A 9,462-nucleotide genomic window follows, 5' to 3' on the forward strand; every position below is an offset into this window, starting at 1 on the left:
CCCCTTTAAGGTTTTCTGACATGGTCTTCAACCGTTTTTAAAAACACCATTCTACAACAGTTTGACATACATTTGTATTGAGCCCCTCCGAGTAGGGCTGTACAATGTTAGAAAAACATGTGATATGCAGTAATGTTGAATGTAATGATTGCAGTATGACTTGTCATAAATGCTCAACAGTGTTAATGTTTTCTACTTTGGGTTTATTACAAATATCCATAAAATGCAGGTTCTTATGATTTTACCACTTTTTTATGCTGCATTAAACCACAGGCATTCGGCATAGAGAGCCTGAATGCATGGAACTTGGATATTATTCAGTACCATTAGTACTTAAATACATATTAATTTATTGTAGTCCAAGCAGTTCTTTGCAATGCTGATGTTGCACTATGATGTTGTAATAACTACTGGTCCTTCTCAAAATATTAGCATATTGTGATAAAGTTCATTATTTTCCATAATGTCATGATGAAAATTTAACATTCATATATTTTAGATTCATTGCACACTAACTGAAATATTTCAGGTCTTTTATTGTCTTAATACGGATGATTTTGGCATACAGCTCATGAAAACCCAAAATTCCTATCTCACAAAATTAGCATATCATTAAAAGGGTCTCTAAACGAGCTATGAACCTAATCATCTGAATCAACGAGTTAACTCTAAACACCTGCAAAAGATTCCTGAGGCCTTTAAAACTCCCAGCCTGGTTCATCACTCAAAACCCCAATCATGGGTAAGACTGCCGACCTGACTGCTGTCCAGAAGGCCACTATTGACACCCTCAAGCAAGAGGGTAAGACACAGAAAGAAATTTCTGAACAAATAGGCTGTTCCCAGAGTGCTGTATCAAGGCTCCTCAGTGGGAAGTCTGTGGGAAGGAAAAAGTGTGGCAGAAAACGCTGCACAACGAGAAGAGGTGACCGGACCCTGAGGAAGATTGTGGAGAAGGGCCGATTCCAGACCTTGGGGGACCTGCGGAAGCAGTGGACTGAGTCTGGAGTAGAAACATCCAGAGCCACCGTGCACAGGCGTGTGCAGGAAATGGGCTACGGGTGCCGCATTCCCCAGACCTGGGCTACAGAGAAGCAGCACTGGACTGTTGCTCAGTGGTCCAAAGTACTTTTTTCGGATGAAAGCAAATTCTGCATGTCATTCAGAAATCAAGGTGCCAGAGTCTGGAGGCAGACTGGGGAGAAGGAAATGCCAAAATGCCAGAAGTCCAGTGTCAAGTACCCAGAGTCAGTGATGGTCTGGGGTGCCGTGTCAGCTGCTGGTGTTGGTCCACTGTGTTTTATCAAGGGCAGGGTCAATGCAGCTAGCTATCAGGAGATTTTGGAGCACTTTATGCTTCCATCTGCTGAAAAACGTTATGGAGATGAAGATTTCCTTTTTCAGCACGACCTGGCACCTGCTCACAGTGCCAAAACCACTGGTAAATGGTTTACTGACCATGGTATCACTGTGCTCAATTGGCCTGCCAACTCTCCTGACCTGAACCCCATAGAGAATCTGTAGGATATTGTGAAGAGAACGTTGAGAGACTCAAGACCCAACACTCTGGATGAGCTAAAGGCCGCTATCGAAGCATCCTGGGCCTCCATAAGACCTCAGCAGTGCCACAGGCTGATTGCCTCCATGCCACGCCGCATTGAAGCAGTCATTTCTGCCAAAGGATTCCCGACCAAGTATTGAGTGCATAACTGTACATGATTATTTGAAGGTTGACGTTTTTTGTATTAAAAACACTTTTCTTTTATTGGTCGGATGAAATATGCTAATTTTGTGAGATAGGAATTTTGGGGTTTCATGAGCTGTATGCCACAATCATCCGTATTAAGACAATAAAAGACCTGAAATATTTCAGTTAGTGTGCAATGAATCTAAAATATATGAATGTTAAATTTTCATCATGACATTATGGAAAATAATGAACTTCATCACAATATGCTAATATTTTGAGAAGGACCTGTATAAATTTGAATTACATTGTGCAGCCATACCTCTGAGTGAGTACTTTGTAGGACAACCTTCTATTGCAATTACAACTGCAGGTCTTTAGTGGTGTCTCTACCTTAAGAGACACACCACAGGCCCACCACAGAGACATTTTTTGCCCATTCTATGCAAATCTGCTCAAGCTGGGACATTGTAACACATATCTATGGTTTGCTCTAAACCCATCTATTGTACCTCTGGTTGTATGCTTAGGGTTATCCTGTTAGCCCAGGCTCATGTTTTTTGCAGTCTCATCAGGATTGTCCCGTATTGGGCTTCCTCCATCTTCTATCAACTCTGACCACTTCCACTGTCCCTGCTAAAGAAAAGCAACCTGACACCATGATTCTGCCACCAGCATGTGTCACCATGGGGAAAGTGTGTTCAAAGTGACGTGCAGTGTTGGTTTTCTTCCACAGATTGCATGTAGTCCAAAATGTTTGATTTGGACTTATTTGACCAGAGCACCTTTTTCTCCATGTTTGCTGTGTCCCCTGCTTTCTTCTTACCACGTATCCAGGTATGTTGTACTCTTTCCATTTCCATTACAGGTCCTTCTCAAAATATTAGCATATTGTGATAAAGTTAATTATTTTCCATAATGTCATGATGAAAATTTAACATTCATATATTTTAGATTCATTGCACACTAACTGAAATATTTCAGGTCTTTTATTGTCTTAATACGGATGATTTTGGCATACAGCTCATGAAAACCCAAAATTCCTATCTCACAAAATTAGCATATTTCATCCGACCAATAAAAGAAAAGTGTTTTTAATACAAAAAACGTCAACCTTCAAATAATCATGTACAGTTATGCACTCAATACTTGGTCGGGAATCCTTTGGCAGAAATGACTGCTTCAATGCGGCGTGGCATGGAGGCAATCAGCCTGTGGCACTGCTGAGGTCTTATGGAGGCCCAGGATGCTTCGATAGCGGCCTTTTGCTCATCCAGAGTGTTGGGTCTTGAGTCTCTCAATGTTCTCTTCATAATATCCCACAGATTCTCTATGGGGTTCAGGTCAGGAGAGTTGACAGGCCAATTGAGCACAGTGATACCATGGTCAGTAAACCATTTACCAGTGGTTTTGGCACTGAGAGCAGGTGCCAGGTCGTGCTGAAAAATAAAATCTTCATCTACATAAAGCTTTTCAGCAGATGGAAGCATGAAGTGCTCCAAAATCTCCTGATAGCTAGCTGCATTGACCCTGCCCTTGATAAAACACAGTGGACCAACACCAGCAGCTGACACGGCAAGCCCAGACCATCACTGACTGTGGGTACTTGACACTGGACTTCTGGCATTTCCTTCTCCCCAGTCTTCCTCCAGACTCTGGCATCTTGATTTCCAAATGACATGCAGAATTTGCTTTCATCCGAAAAAAGTACTTTGGACCACTGAGCAACAGTCCAGTGCTGCTTCTCTGTAGCCCGAGTCTGGGGAATGCGGCACCTGTAGCTCATTTCCTGCACACGCCTGTGCACGGTGGCTCTGGATGTTTCTACTCCAGACTCAGTCCACTGCTTCCACAGGTCCCCCAAGGTCTGGAATCAGCCCTTCTCCACAATCTTCCTCAGGGTCTGGTCACCTCTTCTCGTTGTGCAGCGTTTTCTGCCACACTTTTTCCTTCCCACAGACTTCCCACTGAGGTGCCTTGATACAGCACTCTGGGAACAGCCTATTCATTCAGAAATGTCTTTCTGTGTCTTACCCTCTTGCTTGAGGGTGTCAATAGTGGCCTTCTGGACAGCAGTCAGGTCGGCAGTCTTACCCATGATTGGGGTTTTGAGTGATGAACCAGGCTGGGAGTTTTAAAGGCCTCAGGAATCTTTTGCAGGTGTTTAGAGTTAACTCGTTGATTCAGATGATTAGGTTCATAGCTCGTTTAGAGACCCTTTTAATGATATGCTAATTTTGTGAGATAGGAATTTTGGGTTTTCATGAGCTGTATGCCAAAATCATCCGTATTAAGACAATAAAAGACCTGAAATATTTCAGTTAGTGTGCAATGAATCTAAAATATATGAATGTTAAATTTTCATCATGACATTATGGAAAATAATGAACTTTATCACAATATGCTAATATTTTGAGAAGGACCTGTATATCGTTTACTGCATTGAAGTAGCACGAAGTGTTGAAGCTTTAATAAGCACACTTTAAGCACGGATGGCGCCAAATCAATAGTAAGACAGATTTTTATTTCATTGGTAAAAGGAGGAATAATTTTGAAACAGAAGAGAAACTGTAACTAGTTGGCTTAAAATAAAGACTTTGATTGTATTGTTTGCACTTTGTGCTGTTATTTGAATTAAACAATTGCTTAAAAAATGGTAAACTTAGATTTTAGGATAATGAGGAGCAGCAACGATTTACATTAAGTTATCAAATACATTTCACAAGGCTTTGCTTCTTTGGGGACACTGTTAAAATTAATTATTATTAATGCCCCTGGAGATACAATATGCATTAAGCAATCCATGCCATGTTAATTTGTGGCATCATATATTAAGAACCTGCAGTAAAGTACTTTTAAAGACATTTTTTTGCTCATCTAGTCTAATTGATGTTCAAAAATAATTATTTAAACATTAAAAAAGACAAAGGTTGCAAGAGAATAGATGTATCAAAGTTTTTTACAGTACATTTATAAGCAAATAAGGTAGTACGTGTTTGTTATGAATCTGTTTTCTTCATCATTGCTTCCTTTATTAGCTCTAATTTCTTCATCGCAACTATCAGAAAACAGACGGCCTCTTTAGACTGCTCATCATTTGATTCCTAAAGTTAAGAAATAATCAACATTTCTCTGCTTCCATCCAACAAAGTTGTCTGTGTTTTCATAAGGTGCTTTATTATAAATTAGAGGGCCTAATTAAAGGATGCTCTTTTCATGTTTCTTCATCATTTTGATCATTAGTGGAAACTCCCTGCAGTGTTAGGAGTAATGCTGGGTTCTCCTGGCCGCAGATTAAAGGTGTAATCAGCTGAATATTGATAAGTTCACTGAAATTCTGGAAGCTGAGGTTTGTGTTTGTTTGGAGTTGATGCAAAATAACACTTGCTGTCATGACCACTCTTTCCTCATTCCTTAATTACATTCCTTTACTTCATCCTTCTGTTTGTGGGGAAAAAAACCTGGAAATAAGATAAGACTGCAAATGCACCTGAGGCATTAGGGTTCATGTAGGATATGTTGATTTGCTAATTAGTCATTCTTATACTTTCAGAACCGTTAACACTTGCAGGAATGGTTGAGAAGCGGGTAACTCAAACTGAACATAAAAACAAGGCAAATCCTTAATCTTAAGCATGATAGAAGCTGAATGCTATTTGTCATACATCTTCCCACGTAATATAAATATTACTATAGACATTTGCTGTGCATAAACTCTTGTTAAAGTCATCTCTTTCACAGTATCATGGAAGTAAAATATACATTCGAAACAAACATTAAAGAATGTATCATTTCCTTTTGACTTCAGTTTTAGATATTTTGAAGGTCGAGGTTGAAATTCTAGTTTTATGTGAGATAACGATCTGTAAGCTTAAACATCTGTTTTGTAAGAGAATTTGTTTGGTTTAAACATGTATACCCAAAAACGTACGATATCCCTCAAGTTAGTCTTGTAATTTTATATAAAGTTGAAACCCTGCTTGTCTGTTTAATCAAATTTTTTATTTAGATGTCTGTGTTTTAAGCTTTGATTTGAATGGCTAATCACTTTTCTCAATGTCCTGTATTCTCCCTAAGAAACAGCATAGTCAAAGCCTTTTAACTGTAATTTAATTTCCGCTTTAGCAGTCCACATGCTGAGAACCTTCCTCCTCCAAAGGCAATTCCTTAACTCTTCTACAAACAAACCTGCTTGCGTCGCCTTTTGCTCGGGCTAAACAGCCTACAGTTCTCAAAAGACGGCTCGCTCACGAGGAGGTGCAGGCAATGCATAAATCCCTGACAACAGCAATTATTTATTAGTGACAGATTTCTGGCAGCTTACAGTTAAAAAATTTCCTCTGCAATTGATCCTGAAGGAAAAATCCATTTCATGTGAAAGCCGTAGCTTTTAACCAAACTGAATGCTTGCGTTGTAAGGTCAAGGATTGAGTGAGTGAAGTTATTTTTGCCCCCGTTAGTAGATTGCCTATCCATCACTGGACTGTCACATGATTGATACCGACTCAGCTTAAATGAAAGAGGATGCAAGGCTGCCTGTGCCTACTCACAGGAGTGAGGATTGGACCAATTACAGGGGCAGATGGTGTGAAAAAAGCTTTTGAAGGAAGTATGGAAGAAAAAAAGATACCACAATGACAGGAAACCTTTGGCTCCCCATGCTATACTGGTCTCCCTTTTCAATTTTATGTTTTGTTTAACTAGAAGAAAATTATGATTGCCAACGTTTAGCAACTCCAAAAGACCCGAGCACAGTGAAAACATTTACTAAAAAGGGAGTTCCTAAAGTTGGGGTTGTAAATCAGCCTATTGATATCACCTTCAGAAATTAAATAACAAAAATGATAATAAAGCTCGTACTCATACTTGTCGTCTTCTGCTTATCCGGGACTGGGTCGCGAGGGCAGCAGATGCCCAGACCTCCATCTCCCCAGACACTACCTCCAGCTCCTCTGCGGAAGGCCCGAGGCGTTCCCATGCCAGCCGAAAGCATAGTTGCTCTGACGTGTCCTGGGACGTCCCCTGGGCCTCATCCCGGTGGGACGTGCCTCCGGAGAGAGGTGTTCAAAGATGCCCTATCTGCCCAGCCCCCTGCGGAAGAAGCTCAAGAAACTGACATAGTAAGCTTTCTATGCTTTAAATGTTAGAAGAAATAGAGACAGTACTAAACAAAGCAATATATTCAAGGACGCAACAACTGAAACAGACAGAGCAAGTTTGTTTACAGGATGAGCCTCTACCCCTGTCGCCCCAAAAGAATGTCGTTGGTGTTGCACGATCTTTATTCTGTGTAAATAACCCCCCAATGCAAAAACTGTTTGCATAAAATACTGTTTTGTTTTTAAAAGTGTGCTGTGGTTGTGTCTTCTCTCTGATTAGTCGTCAGCTTCAGCTTGAAAATACCAAAAGAGGTATCTTCTCCTAGTGAATTAACTGCTCACACACTTCTAACGAAACCTCCCTCCAAAAAATCTGAACTATTCATTTAACTCCTAGATAAGTTTACATATTTTGGAGATAAAATTCAAAAGATCTTTTGAGATTTGTTATCTTGTTTTTGGCTAAATTTAGGAGCCATGCATGAAGCGCACCCCACACTGTGGCACATTTTCCATCATAGGTCTAATTCTCGCTTTCCAGCCACAAGTCTATTGACAGAACACTAAGCTGGGTCACTGAAAGTCGGTGCCAGTGGCGACCATTGATCCCGCTACATGAGGAGCAGCTTGTGACAAGACTTGGCATCGAGATCAATGGAGGAAACCCACCCGGAGATGGATGATGGGAGAACATTACCACTAATAAGCGTCTGCCACGCTGTACAGAGAGTCGAGGTCTCACCTGCTGGCTGTTATTGACTGGTACCAGAGACGAAGGACCCAGCGCTGTCCATTTAGACCCCCTTCATCCTGTTCATTATTGGCTTAAAAGGGTACGAGAGAAATATAAGGTGGCTGATGCTATTTTTACTGTAAAGTGTCAGTCTCTCACATCCTTAAAGAGGAAGTTTATCCCACACTTATAAACAGCATTGCTTTAGTTTGTTGAGTTTTAGGCATTTGTTTCTGCACCACTGAGCCAAGCATTTTATTCAGTTTGAGATCTTGACTTAGACTTGGCCATTGCAACACCCTGATTCCTTGTTTTTAGGCATTCCTTTGTAGATTTGCTGCTGTGTTTGGGGTCATTGTCTTGTTGAGGACCCAGTGTGGAACAATCTTGAAATAATTAATTGATTACTGCACATTTATCTCTAGAATACATTGGTAAACAGAGGAATCAACTCAATGACTGCAATGTGTACAGGCCTTATGGCTGCAAAACAAGGCCAAAACAGAAAGCCTCCACCTCCATGTTTAACAGGTGGTGTGTGATATTTTTGCTTATATGCTGTAGTCTCATTTGTCCAATGGTCTTGTGGCTCATTCTGACACAACTTAGCAAACCTAAGTTGCACTTTCAAGATTTTCAGATCTTTCAGCCAAACTGTGCTTTTCAGTCTTTTCTAATAGTATCTTTAACTTTAAAAATTTAACATGTGGTCTAAAGAGTCTTGGATGGAATCTTTTGCAGTTTTTCAAAATTTATCTGAACGTTACATTGCTCGGCTTTCACCTGAATTTGCCAGGACATCTATTGCTGGGATTATTGGTATGCATCTCACATGTTTTTCACTCAGATTGTTTAGCAGCAACAATTGCTTCTGTGAAGTCATTGTTGATGGCTGTTCTACCCTGTGTTTGTGTTAGACCACTTCTATATTCTAGACAAGTTAAACTGCCAAGACTATTGCTTTTATAAAGCTGATCACATTTCATGACAACTAGTTAATCAAGTGCATTTGAATAGAATAACCTAGCTACTGCCTTCCCCCTTAAACGTTTATGGAAGCAGCACCAGAGTTCCTATCCTGACCACATCCTTTTAGCAGAATTTCTATTTTTGTCTTCAAGCCAACATTATATTGTCCCCGAGGCCACAACGTACTGCTCCTTTACGTTCTTTATTTCCTCTGCGATTCAGCTGTTGAATATCAACAGTACCTAAAGTTTTTTTTGTTGTTGTTTTTGTTTGTTGCGTGTGTTTATCTTTTGTAGTACTGTTTCTGTGCTTTTGTTCAATTCTTGATTTTGGCTAGTGGATGCATGTTAGAAATGAATTTATGGACTGGTAGGCTACGAATGAATTGCTCTTTGGGATTAATAAAGTTGTCAGAATCTGAACTGGGATTTCATGTGTCGATCACATAAAGTCCCAATGAGATTCTATGAAGCTGGTATCAATACTTTTGTAAATGCTTTTATATGATAACTTAATTCTATTTATCAGTCACTTACAGCTACACCAAATGGCTTCTCACACCATTAATATTATTGATGGGATCTTTAGAAACCTGACCAATGATGCAGACATCTTTGAAAATGAAAATGAGCCTGACATTTCCACTCAAATGGGAACAGGAGAAAAACGTCTAATTGTCTTCTTTCTGACATTTAGAAAGAAATCCAAAAAAACAGGACCATGGTGGTCCTTACAATCTTTCAATTAAAGCCAAATCTTTATTTAAGGTGTCTGTTTTCACTCACAAAGGGACTGTCGTAATGGCCATTCTGGCATTTATGAGGAAACTGCTCCCGAGGAAGAAGCTACGTTTGCACACCATCTTGGAGCCTAATTGGGCGGGAAGTGAGGGTCCATTAGATAATCTGCCAACATAAATTATGTGCCAAGAGTAGACTCGTGCTGCTTTGACAGAACAAGTCTCATTTAAGGTA

This window comes from Girardinichthys multiradiatus, chromosome 10 (genome assembly GCF_021462225.1).
Source record: "Girardinichthys multiradiatus isolate DD_20200921_A chromosome 10, DD_fGirMul_XY1, whole genome shotgun sequence".
Classification (NCBI taxonomy): domain Eukaryota; kingdom Metazoa; phylum Chordata; class Actinopteri; order Cyprinodontiformes; family Goodeidae; genus Girardinichthys; species Girardinichthys multiradiatus.